The sequence below is a fragment of the Maylandia zebra genome, linkage group LG20, assembly GCF_041146795.1.
Source record: "Maylandia zebra isolate NMK-2024a linkage group LG20, Mzebra_GT3a, whole genome shotgun sequence".
Lineage (NCBI taxonomy): Eukaryota > Metazoa > Chordata > Actinopteri > Cichliformes > Cichlidae > Maylandia > Maylandia zebra.
In genome coordinates, this window is record NC_135186.1 from 4,567,037 (window position 1) to 4,591,819 (window position 24,783).

Here is a 24,783-nt window from a genome sequence, read left to right on the forward strand (position 1 = left end):
TATTGATCGCACAGGTCTTCTTGGTGTGTGTTCTTTCTTCTAGTAGATCACATACCAAAATAGGGTTGTTGCTGGCCAGGCTGCGTCAATTTACAGAAAAACATTCAGAAGTTGTTGCAAACCATTTGCTGGGCACAGGTTCAAATATGTGAACAATTTTCTCCATTTACATTTTTTTGATTATAATAATTAATATGAGATTATTAATTTGAAAATGCTCCTTTGGGTTCCGGGAAATGGTCACAGTAGGCTCTTTTTTTTCACAACAAATCAATTTATTGATGAAAATAATCTTCATCTTAATTGATAATGAAAACAATTATTTGTAACCCATGTGTGATTGTGTAATTGGCTACACTCATATAGCACCACAATTGAGCCTATTCTCCAGAAGTATTTTATTAATTTATTTCTTCCCGTTTTTATGCTGCGCACCAAAGCCCAGTAAATATCTTTGGACTCCTCCTCCATGTTATGTTGCAGCGTCAGTTTCTTCCCAGTGCTCAGCCTCATACCATATTTTTCTGTGATGTTGCTACTGCCTTGCCACACATTCTGCAAATACACCGCAATTTGTACTATTAATCTGGCAGCTACATGAAAGCTGAGTCAGATGCTAGAGCCTCTTTTTGTCAGGCAGTTTTGATTGCTGCAATACACTGTCAGCTCCAGTTATGATTCATCGCTCTATTAAGGTGAACATATATCCAAAATGCTTCTGAATAAGGCAGTACATGCCTTAATGTGATTACACTTCCTCTGACTTTGACCGTATTCAGGTTAGGTTAATTGGAAAAGAATGTCTACATAGCAGTTTATTGTTCAGAGTATTGTCCCTATTGGGTAAATTATTGTACAGCTACAGTCCTTGTAAATATACTCGTTGAGCCATTGAGGTTTTTTTTTCGTTAGTAAATCATTTGAACAATTGCAGAGCTGTTAAGGGCTGCTGGAATAAAATGTTGTGCAGCTGATAGGAAGCAGTGGCATGAATTCGGGTCTTGCTTTTCCTTTGCTGCAGGCACGGAGACGTCATCAGCCCAGCCTCGCTGGGGTCAGAGTCTCTGTAAATAGCCCTGAGGGGATTCAGGCTGCACTGATAGCATACCTACTGTTACCCTGAGACGTTATCCAACTGCATGCCATCCCAAGCCCAGGCTCCCTCCCAGCTGCTGTGCTCTGCTTTGCATTGTTCTGCAATACCTCACACAAAGATGGAGTGGGGCCATTATACCTCTGGCTCTGTAACGCTCCCTGCAGACACATATAAACATACACACTCATGCTTGCTTACACCTACACCAACAAGCACGCACATAACTGCAGCTATTCACATTTGTCGCTGGGTTTAGGTCTTCATATGTTTGTCATTGCACATTGCAGGTACAAATCTTTGCACAGCCATATGAGACACCCCCCCCCCCAACACACACACACACACACACACACACACACACACACACACACACACACACACAAATCAAACTGGATTGGGCTGTCACCACAAAAAGCTCTGCAGCGGCAGCGCTGGCTGGCTTTTTCGCAAAGGGGTCAGAGTGGACTGCAAATTACAGCTGGTGGCCAACCACGGCCTGTGATGGGTCTCAATGCGCTGTGTGTTTACCCACACACCTGCACCTCCTCGGATGGTAGAGGCGGCGAGCACAGCCGAGAGCACACAGCCATTTTGTAACACCTCAAAGAACTCTCCTTCTTGTCTCCCTCCTCTCTCTGTATGAGGAATAGATGAGGTGGTGCCATTAAGTGAATTTGCTGTTATTTCCCCAGGCTCTTAGCTGAAGATGTCAAACCTCAGCCAGTGAGGCAGCCAAGTATGACGACTCAGGCAGAGGCTTACACACACAAACACACACACATACACACATTGCACTCTGCTACGCACATGATCAGCTTTCATGCTTCTGTGTAATTTATCAAATTGCTTGGGCATGTGATGAATGGGTCTAGATCTCAAAAGGAAAAAAAGGCATTAGGTTTGCATTAGGTTGCTGTTTTCCCCGTGTAACTGCTTAGAATTTAATTACAGTCAAAGGTAAACATCGTATTCACATTTTCTGAAACAATAATTCTGTAGGCCTAATTGCTTTGTAGTTTCACAGACTACACTTGAGCGCTTACACGAGGGGAATCAGCTTGTTAAACAGAAACCGCTCAATCCCATTACATATACTGCAGACTGCTACATTCTTAGTGTGTGGAATGAGCAAGTAGGCTTAATATTCTCTACATTTTCTCACAATTGTCCGCACTCACACATCCTTACTGTAGAAGAGGCTGGTTCTCTCCTGGTGATTTGTCACAGTTCCCTATTGTATCACACACCGCCTCTCCTTCACACTCCAAATCCCCCCCCCTTCTTTCTTTCTTTCTTTCTTTCTCTCTCTCCCTCCCCTCCCTCGCTCCCTAAATCATTTCTTTACATGTGTGTGGGTGCCCCCTCTTGCTGTGATTCTGATACTTCATAACGGCAGGAGGAAATTGAGCTGACCTTGAGGCTGCCGAGCTCCTTTATAATGCTGATGTATGGGGCCGTGAGCGCAGGCAGCCAGTAAGTGAGAGGCATGTTTTTATTTGCTGGGGAGCAGGGCCCAGTGTCAGGACACATAACAAGGTTCATTTCTCGCCCACTCGAGCTAGCTAGTACGCTGGGAAGCTTAGTGTCAAGCATTCAAGTCCACTAGGTGTGATTTAACTGCATTAGCCTTTGTATACTGGAATAAGTTGCATCATGCTGCCTAAAGGATGATGATAAGCAGACCCATGAAAAGAATTAACCCTCTCCCCTGGATATACAGAGTTCTCTAAAATGTGACTTGCATGGGAAAAGTGTTACTGTTGACAAGACCCTTAGCTCAAGGTTGAAGTAGAGATGATTTCATATTGGATTGTGTCTTTCTTTAGGTGAGTACACAGTGGGCAGTGTTGTAAGGGTGATGCTATCTGTTTGTGTTACCTTTGGGTTGTTGTTCATGTCATATTATTATCATTAGTTGTTCAGTGTAGATGGCCCACTTTCCTTTCTTCAGCACCTCTCTGCTCATCAGCGCAATCAGGTACCTCCGATCACACAATCCGACTGCTCTCAAATTGTTGTCATGATTGAGACCAATTCAGGAGCAGGAAACAGCAAGAGGGCTTATGATTTAAGCATGAACACTGTTCAGGAGGTGGACCTGATGAATTAATAACTGCAAAAAAGAGATGAAGAAATAGTAAATGCAATCCAAAGCCCTGAAAAAAAAGGGAAAAAAAGATGCATTTATATTTTCTAGAGTTTGCTGGCTTTAAAGTAAGTGAGGAGGGAGGTTGTTACATATAATTTGTTGCACGTTGTAACATAAATGAGGGTTCCAAACAGTGTTAAGAGATGTAAGCAAGTAGTTAAAACACATTAAAGAGATTTCTATTGCTGTTGTCTTCCACTCTGACATGGGTGTTTAATTCTGTTGTTTGTTTTAAACTTCCATTGTTGTCATTCAAATTCTTTGGTTTTTGATCAGATTCTTTTGTTTTCAGTCAAATTCTATTCATTTCATTCTAATTCAGTTGTTTTCATTGAAATTCCGTTGTTTTCATTCTAATTTTACTCTTTTAATTCAAATTCTATTGTTTGTTTTAGAATTCTGTTGCTTTCATTCAAACTCTGTTCTGTACATTCTAATTCGGTTGTTTTTATTCTAATTCCGTTGTTTTCATTCTAATTCCGTTGTTTGTTTTAAACTTCCATTGTTTTCATTCATATTCTGTTGTTTTCATTCAAATGATATTGTTTTCATTCTAATTCTACTCTTTTATTCAAATTCTATTATTTGTTTTAGAATTCTGTTGCTTTCATACTGTACATTCTAATTCTGTTAATTTCATTGAAATTCCGTTGTTTTCATTCAAATGCTTTTGTTTTCATTCTAATTCTACTCTTTTTTTTAATTCAAATTCTATTGTTTGTTTTAGAATTCTGTTGCTTTCATTCAAACTCTGTTCTATACATTCTAATTCCGTTGTTTTCATTCAAATTCCGTTGTTTTCGTTCAAATGATTTTGTTTTCATTCTAATTCTACTCTTTTTATTCAAATTCTATTGTTTGTTTTAGAATTCTGTTGCTTTCATTCAAACTCTGTTCTATACATTCTAATTCCGTTGTTTTCGTTCAAATTGTGTTGTTTTCATTCAAATTCCATTGTTTTCGTTCAAATTCCATTGTTTGTTCTCAAATTCTGTTGTTTTCATTCAAATTCTATTGTTTGTTTTAGAATTCTGTTGCTTTCATTCAAACTCTGTTCTGTACATTCGAATTTGGTTGTTTTCATTCAAATTCCGTTGTTTGTTTTCAAATTCCGTTGTTTTCATTCTAATTCTGTTGTTTTCATTCAAATTCCGTTGTTTTCATTCTAATTCTACTCTTTTTATTCAAATTCTATTGTTTGTTTTAGAATTCTGTTGCTTTCATTCAAACTCTGTTCTATACATTCTAATTCCGTTGTTTTCGTTCAAATTGTGTTGTTTTCATTCAAATTCTATTGTTTGTTTTAGAATTCTGTTGCTTTCATTCAAACTCTGTTCTGTACATTCTAATTACATTGTTTTCATTCAAATTCCGTTGTTTGTTTTCAAATTCCGTTGTTTTCATTCTAATTCTGTTGTTTTCATTCAAATTCCGTTGTTTTCATTCTAATTCTGTTGTTTGTTTTAAACTTCCATTGTTTTCATTCTAATTCTGTTGTTTTCATTCAAATTCTACTCTTTTTATTCAAATTCTATTGTTTGTTTTAGAATTCTGTTGCTTTCATTCAAACTCTGTTCTATACATTCGAATTCCGTTGTTTTCATTCAAATTCCGTTGTTTTCGTTCAAATTGTGTTGTTTTCATTCAAATGCTGTTGTTTTCATTCTAATTCTACTCTTTTTATTCAAATTCTATTGTTTGTTTTAGAAATCTGTTGCTTTCATTCAAACTCTGTTCTATACATTCTAATTCCGTTGTTTTCATTCTAATTCCGTTGTTTTCGTTCAAATTGTGTTGTTTTCATTCAAATTCTATTGTTTGTTTTAGAATTCTGTTGCTTTCATTCAAACTCTGTTCTGTACATTCTAATGACATTGTTTTCATTCAAATTCCGTTGTTTGTTTTCAAATTCCGTTGTTTTCATTCTAATTCTGTTGTTTTCATTCAAATTCCGTTGTTTTCATTCTAATTCTGTTGTTTGTTTTAAACTTCCATTGTTTTCATTCTAATTCTGTTGTTTTCATTCAAATTCTACTCTTTTTATTCAAATTCTATTGTTTGTTTTAGAATTCTGTTGCTTTCATTCAAACTCTGTTCTATACATTCGAATTCCGTTGTTTTCATTCAAATTCCGTTGTTTTCGTTCAAATTGTGTTGTTTTCATTCAAATGCTGTTGTTTTCATTCTAATTCTACTCTTTTTATTCAAATTCTATTGTTTGTTTGAGAAATCTGTTGCTTTCATTCAAACTCTGTTCTGTACATTCGAATTCGGTTGTTTTCATTCAAATTCCATTGTTTTCGTTCAAATTCCATTGTTTGTTCTCAAATTCTGTTGTTTTCATTCAAATTCTATTGTTTGTTTTAGAATTCTGTTGCTTTCATTCAAACTCTGTTCTGTACATTCTAATTACATTGTTTTCATTCAAATTCCGTTGTTTGTTTTCAAATTCCGTTGTTTTCATTCTAATTCTGTTGTTTTCATTCAAATGATTTTGTTTTCATTCTAATTCTACTCTTTTTATTCAAATTCTATTGTTTGTTTTAGAATTCTATTGCTTTCATTCAAACTCTGTTCTATACATTCTAATTCCGTTGTTTTTGTTCAAATTGTGTTGTTTTCATTCAAATTCCATTGTTTTCGTTCAAATTCCATTGTATGTTCTCAAATTCTGTTGTTTTCATTCAAATTCTATTGTTTGTTTTAGAATTCTGTTGCTTTCATTCAAACTCTGTTCTGTACATTTTAATTACGTTGTTTTCATTCAAATTCCGTTGTTTTTATTCTAATTCCGTTGTTTTCATTCTAATTCTGTTGTTTGTTTTAAACTTCCGTTGTTTTCATTCAAATTCTGTTGTTTTCATTCAAATTCCGTTGTTTGTTTTCAAATTCTGTTGTTTTCATGCAAATTCTTTGGTTTTTGATCAAATTCTGTTCTTTTAAACATGATGGTGACAAAGAGACAGTAGAAAAACATATACAATCATTACATTGTTTTGACTTTGTTAGAAATGTTAAACTGTTGTTTGGGGCTTTGTGTCCAGCAGTAGTGGCTGTGGTTGACATTATGAAGAGCAGAGGGAAGCTCACCAGCCCTGCCAGTTTAGTTCACTTCTTATATGGCACAGATCCACTTGCCTAACCCCATGTCTGGATGCCGCACTCTGAAAACAGGCAGGGACCCAATTCATTCACAGCCCATCCAACAGCACATCGACTGTGTGCGAAATATGTTTCGGCAGCTTAACAGCAGCAGACTCATCAATTGATCCAAATTTTGCCGTCCATTGATCTTGGCACACGGTGGGTCGAGATAATTACAGTGCATGTATGATAATGATATCATTAGCGGCCCGTGGTCAGTCTATTAGGACAAGGGAAATGCGAGTAAAAACAACCCAAACCATGCATAGAAACATTTGCGCTGCCAAATGCTGGGGAGAATGGTCCAAATCTGCTTTGCAAATGCCTCCCTGTCACTCTCCCGACTGCACCACAGTAACAGTAGCGTGGTAAAGAGGCGGGCGAGCCTTCTGGTGCTGCTGACTGGCATTCTGTGTGTTGATGAATGTGGTGGCCTGACGGCTCAATGTGCTTACCTAATTGGAGCAGCTCTGCTGTCACACCGAGTTTCTCCATGTCTCTCTTTCTCTCAGTCTCTCTCGTGTAGTAAGAGCAGCGTTCTACTTGGTTACACACCTGTGTTACCCAAAGGTTAATAGAGCTATCTCCCAATACAAACCAATCACCAGGTAATCAGTTTCATGCGCCTCCATAGGGTGGCTAAGGGCACGCATGATGACCAGAGCAGCCATTTTGAATGAGGTTGTCAGGTTGCTGCAGGTTGCCAAGCAAGAAAAATGTATTGTACATATATTGTAAATATAGGCTTTATCCATGTTTTGTGTAGCTGTAAAGGGGAAAGGAGTATAGTGTGTTTGCTTTGGAAGCCCCTTCATATCACAGCACAATTGACGCCCACCTCGTTGTGTGTGGAAATAGGGAAGTTGCAGCTCAGGCTATCTTTGGTTTCTTCATGTTGTATGTGCTGCGTATGTTTCTAAATAGTGTTTTTTTTATTTTGTGTGTGTGACAAGCATGTGGCAGAGGGCCAGAGACGCTGACATACTGAGGGGTGGACTAAAGTCATGAAAGCAAAGCGCTTCTTTTTGATGTCATCCTGCTTCCGAAGGGCCATAGTGGTCAGAGGGGATTTGAGTTTCAGCACAGGATTTTGGGATTTTCGTGTCAAAAAGGTCGCGTCAGGGTTGAATGAATTCAAGTGTGTGTGTGTGTGTGTGTGTGTGTGAGAGAGAGAGAGAGAGAGAGAGAGCAACAGAGAAAGAGAGAGCATGCATATTTAGCTTTTAAGACTGAGAAGAGGCACCGAAAGAAGAGAAATCCTGGCGCTATGGCCGTCCACATCAACCCATGGTGCTCACAAATAATAACCCTCAACTCAAAGAGCATGGAAGCGATCTTGTTCTCACATGAGCACACATAACAATATATAGGATTGGACGTTTCTAGGCCTCTTGAGCTTGTTTAGTTCTCTCTGCTTTGTTGTGGCTACTCAGAGAGGCTGGATGAACGGGCAGTTTTTTAAAGGAATGATGTTGCATGCCTTGTGCTATTCGAATACATCCTGTAGGCGGAGACATGAGCAGATTAAAATGGGGATGGGTTAGTCACAGACTGATTTTAGAGGCTTTTAAAAACCAGGCAGATAGATGAGCCCATGTGTGTATGTGCGCGCACACGCTTGATGCCCACATTGTCTGCACCGTGAAAATCCCAGAGTTACTGAAGAGATTGCAAAATCAATATGGGCTATTCATACATGAATCTAATCCTCAGATTTACTGCCATTTAATCTGTGTATGGCAGGGGCTCTGATGCTCTCTAATGCTGTCAAACAGATGCCCCTGCTCAGCCTTCCAGGTTAGGCTACACCTGATGACACCATTGAGCCATGGAAGCAGGCACATTTCAGCTTTCCTCAGGTGGCAACTATTACATGAAGACTGGCATTGTAGCAGCATGTTACATAAAAGAAAATCATACCAAATGTTTAAAACAAACATGTTTGACCCCAAAATCTTCTTTGGCAAGTTTGATCTGGGAGCAAATATAAATATTACATGCTGGTCCGGGTGGTTATTGAGTGTGTTTTGCCTCCCCCTCCCCTCCAAATGTCAGACAACAGCATACCCAGCTTGCCGTTCGACAGTGCTTATACTGCCTTGAATAGAAATACTTTGTTTTTTGAATTTAAAAGAAATAACACCAGGTGTGCAGTGAATAATATCAAACAGACCATTTCATTTCATGCAAGCTGAATTTAGGAGGAGTATTACATCAGAGGCGAGGAAAGAAAGAGAACAAACAGAATAATTGTGCACGTGGGGTAAATATCTGGGGGTGTCGTCTTGTTTTGTTCTTAATTTGCCGTCGATACACGATTGGTTCGAAAGCCCAGCCACTCCCTTCCAGTAAAGCACAGAAGACAATGAACATGTGAAACAGTTACTGTTGTCTCTTATTATTCTAAACAATATTGACAAGTGTTCCTAAATGATCCTGAGGAGATTTGCATGTGTTTTGTGCTGAAAAAAATAATATGAGGGAAGCTACTGAGTCATATCACGTAAACACACCGAACACAGTTTCTGTAACGCACAAAGAAATAATTGCTATCTTTTAATTAGTCAATTGTAAAAAAAAAAAAATTCATAAAATTAAGACGTGCACCTCAGCTAGTCAAATGAATTTTTTACCCCTCGTCTTGCAGGCACGTACGCGGGACGGACGTGCATCTGCACACACGCAGCCGCCTTTGCGGCATTAAAAAGCATACGTTGGCACGAATTTGGCTTGCGTGCGTGTGTGTGTGTGTGTGTGTGTGTTTTGTGCTTCTACGTGTTAAAGAGAGTAAATGCAGGGAATCTCTCAGTGTGCGGATGCTGAATGTGAAATGTCAATGTTATTGAACAGGTGCTGCGAGGCAGAGCTGTGATGTTTTTATTTCCAAGCTCTTGTAGAGCGAGGCAGAGTAGAGAGGGCTCATGGGATAATGGGGGAGGTTCAGGGGTGGGGGAGTGTGTGTGTGTGTGTGTGTGTGTGTGTGTGTGTGTGTGTGTGTGTGTGTGTGTGTGTGTTGCAGGCATAAGTGCTTAGATCTGTGTGCATCCAGAGTGGTTTGTTGGGGAAGAGGGAAATGAATACTGGCTTAGAACAAATGCTTACAATCTCCACATAGAAAATGTGAATGGTACTGCAAAGCACTTTGTAAATGCTGGTTTTAAAATGTGCGGTACAAAATAATTAGTGTCATTATTACCATGTTGTACAGCTTCATGGCTTTCGCTGGCAACATTCGCCGCATGTTCAACATGACGGCAAAGATGGCAGCCATCTTCACCTACACATACACCTCTACTGTCAATCTGCTATCACCTCGTTTGTTCCATTTTCACCTCATTCATACTTTTCCCCTGTTCTCTCTGTGTGTGTGTGTGTCTATCCTCCCCCACCCCCTTCCAGTTTTTCTCTTGCAGACTGTCGTTGTGTCAATACTTGTTGAAAGGAAGTGTGGCAGTGAGCTAGGAGGTGAATGCAGTCAAGGTTAGTCAACAATGCTTTGTGACACTCTAGCGTTGGCGAGTGCAGTGTTTTTTGCTCTGCTCTAACCCCCCCCCCCCCCAAAAAAAATGTTCTGTTCCTACCCCACCCACTGGACCTTGATCATGTTCTCTCCCTGGCCTTTGTGCTCTCAGCCTGATACCTCTCCATCATCATCTTCATGCACTGACCTCCTCCTCCTCCTCCCTGTTTGCAGCCATTTTGACTCTTGCGTTCAGTGCTCCCGGAGAGAACGGCTCAAGCCTGTCAGCGCTGATTCATCCCTCAGTTGCTAGCTCACGCCAATCAATTCTCGTGTTTGTGTTTTGATCCATTATTTGCTTTTTTTCCTCCCCTCTCCCTCTACCTGCTGTATAAGCAGGTCTCCTTTGTTTGCAGCTGCTTTTTTGCCAAACTTACACCTTCAAGCTGCCAGTCTGTCTGTCTTTCTTTTTTTAAAATTGCAGTTTCATCTGTGATTTCTTTCATTTGAATTCCAGAGAACGCATGTGAAAATGCAATTATTGTGTCAGTTTTTTGGATTCACTCTCGAGCTATTTAACAACCAAAAAAAAAGAAAGAAGAAGAAGAAGAGGTGCGAGATGTCCACAACAACGGTGGAGAATCCAGTCGTGATATGATGGAGGGAGCTGCAGTTCAAAGCCAGCTAGCAGGTTACTTAATGAGTTTGGTAATTGGCTTGCTGTGGCCTCCGCGCATCCCTGCCCTCCTGCTGCTGATGTGTGCAGGAACAGAGAGAGCTACAGCTTGCACTCCCTCGCTCAAGCCATCTATATTTCCCCTCCATCCACCGCTCTGGTACAAGCTGACTCGTTGAACTAAAGCTGCACAAGCCCACCACTGTTTATTCCTCGCCGTTTGTTCCCCACTATAAAGAAACTTACAATTTTAGGCTTCCAGTTTGCTCAACATTGAATATCAACTGTCTTTCCAACTGGGTTAGCATCTCATATCCCTGTCATGTATTCACAAATGATTTGCAACATGTTATCTTCTGATTTTAGCACAAAAAGGACACTTTTTGTTCCCATCTCATCGCAATTGTACATCTCATTTAGCACTAGTCTGAAATCACAGGGATAATAGCTGGAAGAGGAAAATGCAGGATGACCTTCATGGTTGAGCAGTGATTGAGAGAGAGGTATAGGTTTTAGTCTTGGTTGCTTATTGCTTTGTTTGTACCGAAGATTTAATGCCTATAGGGGAACCGCATTAGTGAGGCTAAGCTAATATATATCCTTTCTAATGAGAAAGCTTCCCACCTTTCTAGCGATTCCCATTAATTTCCATTTTGTAGCTTTTAAAAAGAAATAAATAAATCCGCCGCACATTAGTAAATGTAGCCATCTCTTGTTGCAAGTCTGCTGCCAAGCGTTTTATCTACTCCCTCTGTGGAACAGTGGATTCTGAATGCTGTAGGGGTTGGAAGGCCAAAGCACAGCTAAGTGGCTCCTCTTGACCTCAGCACTGATCTCCAAACTGTCTGCTCTGACTGCACACAGACTGATTTTAACCGTTCGCTCCCACAAAAAACAGTCTAATCTCATAACACAGCCTCAACACCCTGACTGTGTGCTGTCTCTTTGAATAACACATCTTTTTCTCACCGCACCCAGTGCTGACATGCTGACCGTACATTTGCCTTTGAGATTACTTCTCTCTGCTATTATTCATGCCAAATGGAAAAAAGGAAAGCTGTGAAAAATTAACTTGAATGACTTTTAGATGCTTGTTACTCTGACTTATAATGGATGTGGTTATTCTAGTTACCGTTATGTATCCGTAAACTAGATGGCTGAATCATTAGCTTACACACTGAGAGAAGCAGAGTGTGACCAGAGGAGAATAATTGATTTCTGAATAAGCGTCGGCACTGGAGGGAAAAATACAGCATTAAAGGGCCATTGTGCCATATTGAGCATACACATGTCATGAATTAGCGTGTGGAGTAAATGTTTGGTTTTACTCATAATGAACGCTGGCTCACCTCCTCTCTCTCACACACTCACTCCAGGATCCTCCATAGAAGCAGCATGAAGCTGTACCTCTTGTCACTGTCCACAGGGTGGCAGTGTATGGAGGTGAGACTGCCATGTGCTCTGTGTGAAATGGAGCAGTCGCTGGCTACCTCAGACCACACAGTAATCACCCCCACCCCCCCATTTCTTGCTTTCACGACCACAGCGGACTTCATTTGCTCGTGCCGATCACGTTTAATCACAGCTCCACTCAGGAACAGGTTCTTCCGAGTCGAGCAGCAGACACATGTGCTGTTTGTTTATCTTGCCGTGTTTTTGTACACAAAAGGATTTGCCTGAAATGTAAACTTCCTCTTTTTTGCACCACAGCCTTGCCTTGCCTTGCCTGCCTGCACCCTTGTCCCTCTGTGGCCCTCTTGGAAATATAGTCTCATTCCTCAGAGTCTGTTCTCAGTGCAGCCACGGCAGGCTGAACTGCTCTTTTATTCAGATGAATGAGGCCCTGTTTTGCCTGGAGAATCAGACACAGACAGTCCATGTGAGAGCTCGAAGAATGTCTGTGGAAAATCAGGGACTGTAGCATCTGAGGTATTACACACGTGCGTTTGTTTGCGACTGCGTTGAATCTGCTCTGTATTAGAATCAGATTTTACAGCCATGTAAAGACTTGAATGATCTGATTTTGTAATAGTTTCACACCCCGATTTACTCTTACCTTGGCCCTTTAAAAAAATGTCTTCATTTCAGCAAGCTGTGATCTAATGGAAGCTGCGGAGCGCTCTTTGTGTGAATTCAGACAGGGCGCACTTCTATTAAAAGCTGTTTTTTTTTTCTACTCACACATTTATCAAAGTCTGCAAATGAGCAATCAGTTAGTGCTGTATTTTTACAAAGAAAAATGCTGTGCTGTCTCCCACCACCATTTCATCAATTTATCTGCCAGGTGGCAGCTACCCCCATCTGGAGTAAGGTTTACTTACATTCATTTTTTAAATATGCAATACTTTAACCAAATGGCTGCTGCAAGCAAGTTTCACTCTCTTGAGTAGCTTGTGTAGCTTGGCAAAGAGATTAGACATATGTAGCCTACAAGTGTCTTGGTTTTCAGAGTGTTGCAAGGCTGCCAAATGTGACTGTGAATAGCTATGTAAACAAGATAGCTATGCAAGGCTAGACCTTGCTCTGATTGCCTAAAGTGAAATACCTTTCCTTGGCTTCTCTCACATTTTACAGCTGTGTTAATGACAGCAAATAAAGCCTACTAGGTAGCAGCTTAATTACTAGCTGCCTGTTTGGACTAAAACCAACAGACAACTTGATTTTTCAGTAAGTTGTGTCACCTTGATAAGGCAGTTTACTCAGAGCAATGCGTAACCTCCGTTTCCTTTGCAGTTTTTTTCCTCTAATGAAAACATCCTCTGTTGAGTGCTATTCTCCTCAGCTAAAGCAACAACCTCTAAAAATCTTGAGTCTTGCTATCCACAAGCGTATAGTTAACCATATTTAGTTGAGTAATTTCCTTGAGTTACTTTGTTGGGAGATTGAAAAGGATTGTTTTATTGCTTCCTCCCCTCTCTCAAACCGCTCCAGGCAAAGTCTGTGCTTTAATTAGTCGAGCAAGACCCTGTTTTCCCTTTGGATTCCCCCAACTTGTAAAGTGTTCTCTTCAGAATCTATGAAAGCTAAAAGGGGCAATGAATGATTTGAAGTCAGCCTTCTTTTGGGTTCGCCTGCCAGCTCAGAAAGGGGAGGGGCTTTCAGCACTCGCCTCAGTATGAGGAACAGTAACTTGAAGCAGCAGTCACACAGAGCCTTTGTTCTTTATGGATATAGTACGTGTGGTGGAGACAGTCACTGCTTTAAAGCCCCCATCTGGAAGAGCACTGTTCGAATATCTAATACAAGAATAAAGGCTCCTTTAGATAATACCTGCCTAAGAATGGTAAAATAGTTACAAAGATCAAGCTAGCACATCCATTTTGCCTCCTTTTATTATGTGCTGGGAGCGGGGGAAGTTAGCTTGTTACACAGTAGAGATTTAGTCATGTGTTAAAGTCGAGCCTCTGAAGCACACCCCCACCAGCACCAGCACCACCACAGCCTTACCCTCTTCCTGGTGTACAAGTATTGTTTTCTTCTCTAAATCCCTTCCCCCCCCCCCCTCCTTCAACTCGTCTGCTCATCCCTGGTGAATGTATTAAATGAAGTTACTAGATATGAGTGCTTAAGAGGCCAAGGCCTCTGAGGCTTGCCAACTATCTCACAGGCTTGGCTCAGTCATCCATGTCACTTTTTTCTGTTGTTTCAGCTACTGGCTGACTTATTTGTGTTGCTGAGCACTTTCTCCCCCTCTTCTGTCTGTCTCTCTGTCTCCCCTGCTCTCCGTTTGCTGCCTAAGTGGCTTGTTTTTGTTTTGTTTTTTTCTTCTCCTCCAGCACAGAGAAATCAGGCTAAAGCAAACAGTTTGTGTCAGCCACAGCTTTTGTCAAGTATTCATTTTTAATGAGGGTAAGTGGCTACAGAGTCCTATAAACCATAAATGGAGTAGACAGACCGGGGAGGGGCATGTGGGTCTTTGATTCAGTGGCAGTCTTTTTGTTCAGTAACACTTGTACTAATTGTGTTTGATGTGGTTGAGGGAAAACGTATTTCAAAATGATAGCTTGTGTTTGGTTTAATGTGCTGTTTTGTGTGTGTGTGTGTGTGTGTGTGTGTGTGTGTGTGTGTGTGTGTGTGTGTGTGTGTGTGTGTGTGTGTGTGTGTGTGTGTGCGTGCGTGCGTGCGTGCGTGCGTGCGTGCGTGTGTCATCATCCACCTTTTCTGGTTTTCTTAACTTCTACTGAAATTCTTCTCCTCTGATATTCTTTATGAAGGGAGTGTTATAGGAAAGTGCCATTTTCCCCCCTTTTTAAAGCGGCTCTGTTAAATTTCATTGCCTCCAAATTCAAAAACAGAGACCAACCTGATTTTGCTCTGTCGGGATCGAAGGCGCTATAGCTGTAGAGAGGGGCGCTCGGGGAAAAGGTATTGTGATGGGCCGTTTGAATGCTGAACAGAATTGAATAGACACAGTCAGCTTCCCAGATACATGCTTAGGCCTGTAGAATGTGGAGTGCTTTGCTTGTAACTGCACCGGTTGTCTCCTTTCATTATCGGTATGGTGCCCAACTTGACAGAGCCATGTGATAAACAGAGGAGCTGTGAAATCCTGGAGGTGGAGTTCTCGTCCACCTGATAATGGGATCTCATCTGCCGGGGAGGGGAGCCTGCCCGGGCCAGCCAATCCAGCTTTGCTTCGCACTGCCTTCAGAGTGGATTCGCTGCACTCGCCCTTCACTGCCGTCTTGGGCCCAACTTAAGCCTTGCGCTGTGCTGGGAATGGTGGCATTTTGAGTCACTAGACTGAAAAATCTTTTACGCTTTGATTTTGTGATAGAAACCGAGGGAGACGTGCGTTTCCATCTCCCCATCCATCCTTCTGGACCCTCTGAGTGTTTGTGCGTCTCGGGGAAAGGAGGGGAGACTGTGTGTAAATATCATAAACACTGATCCTGTGAAATGTATACATACTGTGATGAGGGAGGAGCTGTGGCTGCTCATGGTATTGGGTTTCTAAGTGGTGTGGGGGCGGGGGGTCAGGACAGTTGCCTCAGGAGCTGGAAAAGGTTTTTACCAGCACTCTGTTACACAGCAGAGCCCACCACCACACCGCTGCCATTGAAATGAAGACGACCAACGTGGTTTGTAGCACAATGAAGAGCCCCCTGCACACCACCCCTCAACTCAATTTCTATCAATCCTCACTGCCTGTCTCTCCTGCTGCCCATGTTTGTGCCAAAGAAACTAGCCCAATGCACTATTTGCTTTAGTTAATTGGATTTTTTTTTTTTTTTACAGTGATCCAATATCATGTTTAAGACAATGAAAATGTGTCAAGCTACTCACTGGGTGAAATGAAAATTATCCTATTAATTTACAAGGTAACACAGTCCATCTTTGTGTCACTGCTCTTCCCAGGTGTGTTAGTGTGCCGTCAGGTTTTAATGGCAGCATTTAGATTTAAATAAAAAAAAAAGGGGGGGGGGACTAAATAGTGTTGTGCGTTTTTTTTTTGTTTTTTGTTTTTTTACCGTGAAATTCAACAAAATGAGCGCAGGGACCTTGGAAAAATGTACAGGTTTACCGTTAGAAAAATAAAAAATAAAAATAAAAAAGACCCCCCCCCCCTGCAAAAAAACGAACTATGGCTAATGGACTAGTCACATTATCATCCCTGCTTGTTTCTGCCTTTTTAACGGGTGGGGTGACTAATTAATTCATTATCCAAAAATGCAAATGAGCTCCTACAAACCCGAGCGGCATCCACTCACGTCTCTCTGGTGTATATTCTGGAGGGGTGGGGAGGGGGTGCACGTACTAATGTTTTCAGATAGAAATCAGCGACCTGCACCGTAAGGATGGCGTTACATGTAGTTATTTATATATTTGTGTCACCGTTTAGAAAAGGAACGTGTCAGTGCCGCGTGGCGCGGGAAATGTGGGCTATTAAGCAATTATTTACAAAGGCAGCGCTACTGCACGCTCTCATTGTGTCGCTTTAGTGTTTCAGTCACATTCCCCATAAGCGTTGTCATTGATCGCTTGGTGATGATGATGATGATGATGATGAAGGTCGTGTCGGGCTACTTTGGCCGCCTTGCACCTCGCTTCCTGATGCGCGCGCACGCACACGCATCGGTGTCCCCACGGCGCTGGCATCAATCAACAGCCCCCAATGGCGTCCCCCAACCACCCACCAACCCACCCCATCTTTGTCCATGACGATTATTTGAATCCAGTCCATGTTTTTGTTTCGCTCGGATTTTTTTTTCCGCCTTTTTTTTGAGTGTGGTCGGCGTAATTCTCCTTCACTAGTGTCTGGATAAAGAAAGACTAGGTCAGCCATGTGGATGCGTCTGTTGAACAGCTGAAGAGGGGGAGGAGGAGGGGAGGAAGAGAAGAGGAGGAAGGGGGGAGGTTTACAGACTCGGAGGGAGCGTGGAGTGTGTGCATAGGAGGAGAGAGAGAGAGAAAGGGGGAGAGAGCGTGCGCGTGGTGTGTGTGTGTGCGAAACGGAGAGAGAGAGAGAGAGCAAGATCGTGGTGTGTGTGCGTGTGTGTGTGTGGAAAAAGGAAGCGGAGCCTGTTAACGGCGAACTCGCTGGTTTCCTACCCCTCGAAACAAGCGCTATGTTACTTTGCTTGTGGACACTGTCATCGACAGCAACAACAACACGGCCAAAGGGAATAGGAGCAGTTTCGAGGGGGGACTCGCTAGCGCTGTAGTGCCTTTGATCGGGCTCATTCCGGACGTGAGCAGCCTATCAGTAAAGTGAAACCGTCTTTTGTTGAAGCAAGTGCTCGCCTGAGTCCCTCCGTGCGGGTGGCGTTTTCTTCTTTCAGTGGGGGGATACAAAAAAAGAAGAAGAAAAAGTGTCCGTGTTCGCCTCGTTTTTGTCCCGGGTCTTGGATTAAGTCCAGCTGGCTTGCCTTTTTAAGTTCGGTGGGTCATCCTGGGCAAGGATCGCGTTTTGAACTTGTTTGCAGCAGTCTGTGGGACTCCCAAAGAATCAGCAGACTGGCGGGTGAGTAGTTGAATACAAAAAAAAAAAAGATTGTAGGAGAGTTGTGGTTGGAGGGGGGGGGGGGGCAGACTGGGAGCTGTGTGTGTGTATGTGTGTGATAAAGACACTGGATTTGGGCACTAGCAAGGCGAAAAGCCGGGTGGCACACGCACAGTTTGAGTCTGAAATGCCCTTATTTTTGTTTATACCCAGAGGAGGAAGTGTGACCCCCACTCAACTGTTTTTGAGCTGCAAAGTTGTATCTCCTGTGGACTGTAGCAGACCCCCACAACACAACCTCCGTGACCCTGCGGGCACTCTAACAGTAGTTTCAGCAGCTAATGGGTTTTTTTTTTTAAGTGTGAAAAATGAAGTAAACAGAAACTGGGCTTGCAATGCAGTTTTTGCTGCCAGGGAAGGAAACATCAGACATGTGGAAGTTCCTCGTGCTCAAGCATTTTAGCAATCAATTAACTTTGAGGAACAACTAAAAAAAAAAAGAAAGACCAAAAACAAAAGTTGCATTTTTACAGGAGAAATGTCAAAATGAGTCTCAGTGAGTTGGTCGTACATACATTCTGACTAGTGGGATTTCCCCTAGTGTACATTATAGGCTCGACTGTTGGATTTTCACTCTTTGTCATGTCATAAATTGGTAATCCAGCTGTAATAATGGAGGCTAAGTGGAGCGTTTTGTTTTTTTTAAAAGATGGGGGAGTTTACTGTCTGTGAGAACGGCCTTGCCAGTTGCAAACTATGGAAGGACCCACCAAATTAACTTGATTCCCCCCCCCCTTCAGCACCCCAGAGGCTGTGAACTCTGGCTGGAGCACATGCAGCTCTCACTGTGGGGGTGGAGGTGGGGGAGGCTCTGGGGTTGAAAAGAGCAAGAGGGGGGGGGGTGGCTGGTGGGATGTGTGTGTGTGTGTTTGTGTGTATGTTCAGGAGGTGGCAGCTTAGGATTTTAAAGCAGACTACAGTTATTTGTCTGAAAGGCAGCTTATCCACTGTTTTCGAGTTATGGCAGAGGGAGGGGGGGGGGTGGTTACTTAAACCGCTGTAAATTGGTCGTAGTAAGTCTGGGTGTCAGAGGCTGAATCCACTGGGTACTTGGGCACATAAGCACAAACACAGATTCAAATCAAGGAGGGGTGGGGGGGAGTGAAGCGGTGATTGCCTTCATTCTGCGCTGTGTAAAAACAGTCCCTTCCTGGAATCCTTCTGCTGGATTTTTGCGCTGAACTACCACATAAACTCAGAGTTGCATTGCTAATTGCGAGGAGTTAATCTCTACCACACCAAGCTTCCTGTGCCTGTTTTTTCTTTTTGGTCACCTTGGTAGCTAGGAAGTGACCTCTACCTTAATGATTCAGATGCGATTAATTTGCTTGAGTGGGACGACAGCGTATTTGTGATTAATGTATGGCACAACTGCTTTAAAAAATCATGTGAGTGAGAATATGGGGCACTGAATCAGGCACAAGGTGCAGGTGTGGTTAAAAATTTAACAGCGTGTCTTGTTCCTAGTGTTCCTTTAACTTGTAAATCTCAGCTTGCCAGTCTGTTAGTTTCCCGTGTTTGACTCGATTTGTGATTTTGATCATTTGATTTTGTTTATGACCGGTCCTACTGCCACTCTGTTGATGATTTTGAGTTGATTTCACTACTTTTAAGCTTAACTGCACCACTAAAACAGGCCAGAAATATTATCCTGAGCTTTTTTAAAAACGTAAACCAATGCCATTCATTAAGATGGCCCACCATATGTATTATTTTATTATTTCAGCAGGGTTGGGTTTAGTCCTTTATGCCACTAATGGGCCCATTTCTAACTTATATACGTCTGCGTACCATGCAATCACAGTCTCAGCCTGCACTCTCATGTGGGAAAACTTGCATAGTTGGCCTTTGTGAACACATTTTAAAGCGGCGTCCTCTTCACTTCCCCAGAGGTTAGGATATCCATTTAGTTTCACTACTTGTGGACGGAGCGAAAGAGGAAGTGGTCAGACCTCTTAATGGAGTTGTACACAGGAGCCTGAGTTGTTCTGCAGTGTGGGATTTGTATGGAAAGAGAGCGCCGAGCATTTCACAGCACTCAGGCTGTTATCAGATGAGAGTATAGCAACCTAAATCTTAATTATGTACACACCGCCTTACTGCTGTCGGTATCATTTCAATCTTGTCTATTTGCAGTGCTTTATACTAGTGTTTGTGGGAAATGAAATCTGATGTGGAATTTGATCCGAGTCCGCAGACTGTGTTGTTTGATTCATGTAAACCAGGGGAAGCAGGTAGCGGCGTGAGTCACCGCCGCCGCCACCCCCACTACCCCACCGCACTTTACAAACACAAGTCCTCACTGCTGACAAGGTACAGAGAGCTAGTAAACATTCAGCTCACATACGGGCGCGTGTATGAGTGTCACCTCTGAGGAATCTGAGGGGCGATATCCAGATCAAAGAGGCTGTTTCTGACCATGCAGAGAGAGAGATGCTTCATAGAGTGAGGCTGTAACGGCTGTCTGGTTGCTCAGAGGCGGCTGAATGTTTGACAGGGCATTGGAAAAATGTTATTTAATCTGCTCGCATGATGGCCCTCAGTGGGATTGCACCACGCTGTGTCCCTGCCCCCCTTTTTTTTCTCCCTCTTCGGTGTCAGGATGATGGCAGTTGCTGGCTGCTAGAATTTAAAAAAAGAAAGGGAAAAAAAACCACACACTTTTGAGGTTGCTGTATGTTGTTTTTTAGCATTATGATGTAACGCATGAAGAATTAGAGAAAGGCGAGTTGTAATTGATGCAGTGTTGGCGGGCCTATCATTTTCTCTCTAATGAGAAAGTCTGCTGGGGTCTTGATATGTTTTCCATTCGGGTAATAGCCTGAATGACTCAACTGTATTCCTTTGTAATTACAAAGAAAACGATTCAGTTGTTATTATAATAGGTTGCATGAATGAAAACACATGTGGCCTTTGACTCCCTGAAAAACAAACTGTTGTGAGATGCTTATCGCTTAAACATAGGTAAATTACATCTCCGTTTTTTTCTGAATGTGGGCTCAACTGTGTATATCTTAGGCCACATTAAAGGCATTTCTTGCAGTTACTCTCCCACTTTTGACCTCGACAATACAGAACAGCAAGCACAGGCTTGTTAAAGAAAAGCCAGGTGGAAAATCAATGAAAGTCCTAGCTTTTCCTACCATTTCCACCACCCCCACTGCACAGAAGCAGACTGGAGGTTTTGAGGAGCGATGATAAATCTCTCCAGGACTTGTGGAGTTTTTTAGACAGGTTTCATTTCTAAATGGATCGAGCTTGCTTCACCACTTCGCAACCTATTGTCCTTGCAGATAGCGGTGTACTGGTGACTCATTAGAATACATTAGCCGCGGATTGACACAGTGCACATGAAACAGTGGTACTGGAACTGCTAAGGAGGCAGTACCCTCTGGTGGGTGACTACTGAAATGGAGAGCAAATAAGGACTGGAGAGGTGCTTTGATTGTTCATAGAAAATTCCTTTTAATTTGTTGTGTGCACAGAGGAAAAGCCGATATCTTTAATTAACAAAAACCTCAGGAGCCAGCGATGAGTGAGAAATTGGGATAATTGAAAATAGGCCCTATCTCCTTTCCTTCCACCCTCCCTCCTCCAGCTCTATGTCTGTACATCCTTAAAGCAGCTGAGCCCATCAGAGGGCACTTTTCGCACATGTTAAGTGGGGGGACATCTGGCCTTGTTAATTCAGTGCATGGCCATAAAGTGGAATGGCGGTCCCCACAGGGCTGCCTGCTCTGAACACAGTCAGATGGAGCCTGTGCGTCCTCTCTATTTCCCTCGTCCTCCCTGTTGACTGTCCCTTTGACACCAGCTCGGACACTACCACAAGAACATCTCCGCAATCTTGATATGAGCTTTAATCACCGCTGATGTCTGAAGGAGATAAAGCGACAGCCGCACAAATCTTTGCATGACAGAATACTAAATTACAGCACGCCTGGGCTTTATTGACCAATCCCTGTTCTTATTTACTTCAGAACGTAATACCGTGTAACATTGTTTTAGGCACCTACCCCCAGATAGCTACTCTATATTTATTTTTTAGATGAGATGTTTTGCATCAGTAGCACGTATTCATAAAATCCATGTGCTATTGCCACCTGATGTCCCCGCATCCTCTGGATTAGTAGCAGCTAATCAAATGACACCAGTGGGGATGCGTTAATGCTGTGCATTCATATCCTATTTTAGTGAGTAAACATTAAATGTGTTTAAATGTATCACGGCTTTATTTATGCATAAATCTGCTATTAAGTCTGAATTATACATTAGCCAATGAATAATGCATCAGTGCCATTCCTTAATGATTACTTGCCAGGCAGCGAATGGTAATATTTGCTGATAAATTTGCCCATTGATCTTGCTCGTGTTTAACCAAGCTTGTAGAGATGATGTTTACTCCATTTTATGTTGAGGATGCAATCAAAAGGAGGCTAATTTATGTGTGTGTGTTGCTGTCTTTTTCTAAGGAGATGTCTTTTAAAAATGACAAGAGAGCCCTAAGAAGTTTACGTAAAATGTACACAGTCTTAATTCTCTGAGCACTAAATGTTCGTTTATTCTTGTTTCCTCTCACATCTGAGTACGGTGTGTTTGCATACTGTTCAGGGTTACTCTGAGGATGTCTTGTTTATTCTTAAACCTCCACAGATCAATGTCCAATTCCGTCTTTTGTCTTTGTTGGCTTGTAGCCATTACATGATGCTCCGTTCTTGTTTTAAGTACGAGTCTAGACTATGTTTGTTGCACTGGTAATTCAGTCCGTACTTGGTAGTGGTTCTCTATTGATACCGTGTCTTTTTATTGGCGCTGGTCTTAACAGCCGCACCGAGCCAGATTATTGGCACATTATCCTCATAATGCTCCGAGTCTAGCATTGCCTAAGCCTTCAAGCTATGCAGCACAGGCTGTTACTGTGCAGATATATTGCTTGTCCACACAATGAGAAAATATTGACTTGTTGTCACTCACTCATTTGATTAGTTGTGTGGGTGATTCTGCTTTTCATTTGTCACCGTGGCAACGTAAATGGGGGGGGCGCACAGCAACAGACTCTTTTCTTTTTTCCTGTCCTGTAAATGAAGCGCTGGAGCATTGCAGACTATCACATCTGGAAAAACTCTGAGCAGGAATGAATGTCTTTATCACTCACAGTGTATCATTGGCACTTGTCAGCTCAGCTAATATCCACAAAAAGCCCAACATTTGACAGCTTTTCTCAGAGCCGAGTGTGCAGCTGTGTGGGAGTGATGTACTCCAGAAATCTCACTTTGATTTTGCAGCTCAGCCGAAGGAGAATTATCTGTATATTCGCGGCGTTGGCGAGTAACTTAATTTTCTTTTGTCTGTAAAAGGAGCCAGCTTTATGCAGGCGGCTGTTGTGTGCGTGTGTATAAGCCAGGTCATAACAGGAACACCTTACATTTAATCCAACAGGATTCATCAGTGGCCTTGTTCTTACAAAAATAATGAGCTAGACAGTGAGGGCTGCCCCAGGCTGCGTGTAAGGAGATGATCTCCCTGAACCAGCAAATCATTCTCTCTTTTTTTAAAAGACAGGCTAATGACTATTCTTGATGTCTGTCAGTGATTTAAGTTAACTAGCGTTAATTCACAGAAAGATCTAATGGGCACGATTGTCGGGCTGAGTCGAGGCAGCCAGTGAGAGGCTTTTGCTTGGGCGGGGGTAGTGTAATTGTTTTTGCTGGCCACGATTCTCTCTGGAAGGGATGACTGCACAACTCAGATATGTAAACAAGAAGAAACTGAAAGGCAATATGCTGATACCTTGTCTGTTTTCTCTTGATCAACCTAGCTTTTGAAATGAAATTTCTAAGCTCTACCCAAACGCTCATAGGATTCCGCTTGGCAGTAATGGTTGTTTCACAAACCTGCATCTGCTCAACTGAGCATTTCAAACATGTAAATCGCATGTGGAAAATGGAGATCTGGAGGAAATCATTAACTGTGACAGTGCACAATAAAACAAAGAGAGGCCGAGTTAAAGACAGCAGATGCTCAAAGGGTTTGATTCTGCTTATTGGAGCATGACACTTTTAGTGCGGCAGAGAATCTCATTGCGTTTGTCAGAGACAATGATACTTGTCTTGCCAGTGCCCTGCCAGTCATCTGTTCTCCAGAGGCTTTCACTGTATTCATTAAATGCTTATGCTTTTATCCAAACTCGCATTTCTTCATATGCTCACACCTGCTGTCATTTTTGCTCACAAAATCAGGCTGCTTGTTTTCCAGCAGAAGACAGCTTGTAATGTTTATCAGACTGTAGATGCGTAGACTTCGACTAAATCTGTCCTGAACATCCATGTTTTTAGGCTTCCAAACTTTGTTAGGGAAGAGGGAGTGGGGATTGGGCGTTAAGTGTTGCTCTGCCTGATATTGTAATCACAGCCAAATTATGCACAGTAAGAATAATGACTGTGCTGTGATTTTTAATATATGTGTAAAGTGATCACATAAAGAAAAGTCTCAGCTTGTATACTCAAGCTCTTATACATGTCTGCATCTTAAAAACAAAAGCAGAGAATATCCAAATCCAAAAATTGGAAACAATGCAAGCCCAATAAATACATTGTTGAATACACCGCTACAGCCATAACATTTTGAAAAGGCAAACTGAGCATTTTTTGAGCATGTGGGATTTTAATTGTTCTACTTTATTTTTAAAATTTCTATGTAAAGCTACTTGAATTCTTTCCCCTATAAATATGACTTTTGCCAACATCCCCTGTACTCTTAATAAGGCTGATTTTTACATTTCAGTATATGTCAGTAAAGACATGGTTTGATCATTGTTAGACTAGTTTCCGGGTTTTTCCAAGTGTACCTGCATAGGCAGAGACCACGCTCACCAGCTTTTAATGCACACCCAGTCATTTGTTCTGTAAGCAAACCAGAAATCGACAGAAACCAGAAAAGACAGAAACTGCTTCAAGCGCTTCGAGGGTTACTGTTAGCTGACTTTTAAGCGTAAAGCCAACTAACAGTAACCCTAAAGAGTTAAATGGCATCTATTGTTTGAAGTAATGCGACAGTGCAGTCAGTTACATTTTAAAATGAAAATTTCTGACATTTAAATGGGAACTAATTTTCAGTCTTCAGTCTAGTCTTAAATGAAAATTACCCAGCAGCCCACTGCACTCGTGGTGTCACAGCTTCACTATCTAGTATAAAGAGGGAATAGACAAACAACTCATTATAACAGAGCATGTATACCGCTTTAGCTAACGTCATT

General features: G+C 42.0%; 1 protein-coding gene across 4 annotated transcripts in view; it reads left to right on the top strand.

Annotated features, from left to right (window-relative positions):
* The window catches only part of rerea (arginine-glutamic acid dipeptide (RE) repeats a), a 131,656-nt gene that overhangs the window by 23,566 nt on the left and 83,307 nt on the right, over positions 1-24,783 (top strand). Inside the window, exon 2 of one of the 4 annotated variants that reach the window (XM_004554215.4) lies at positions 9,789-9,869. The exons of 1 other annotated variant lie outside the window; for it this stretch is intronic. The gene's annotated coding sequence lies outside the window, so the exon portion shown is untranslated. Of the gene's footprint in view, positions 1-9,788; positions 9,870-16,873; positions 17,490-24,783 lie in introns of those variants that run through there. 2 more of the 4 variants (XM_004554217.5, XM_004554214.6) reach the window with 2 other exon arrangements.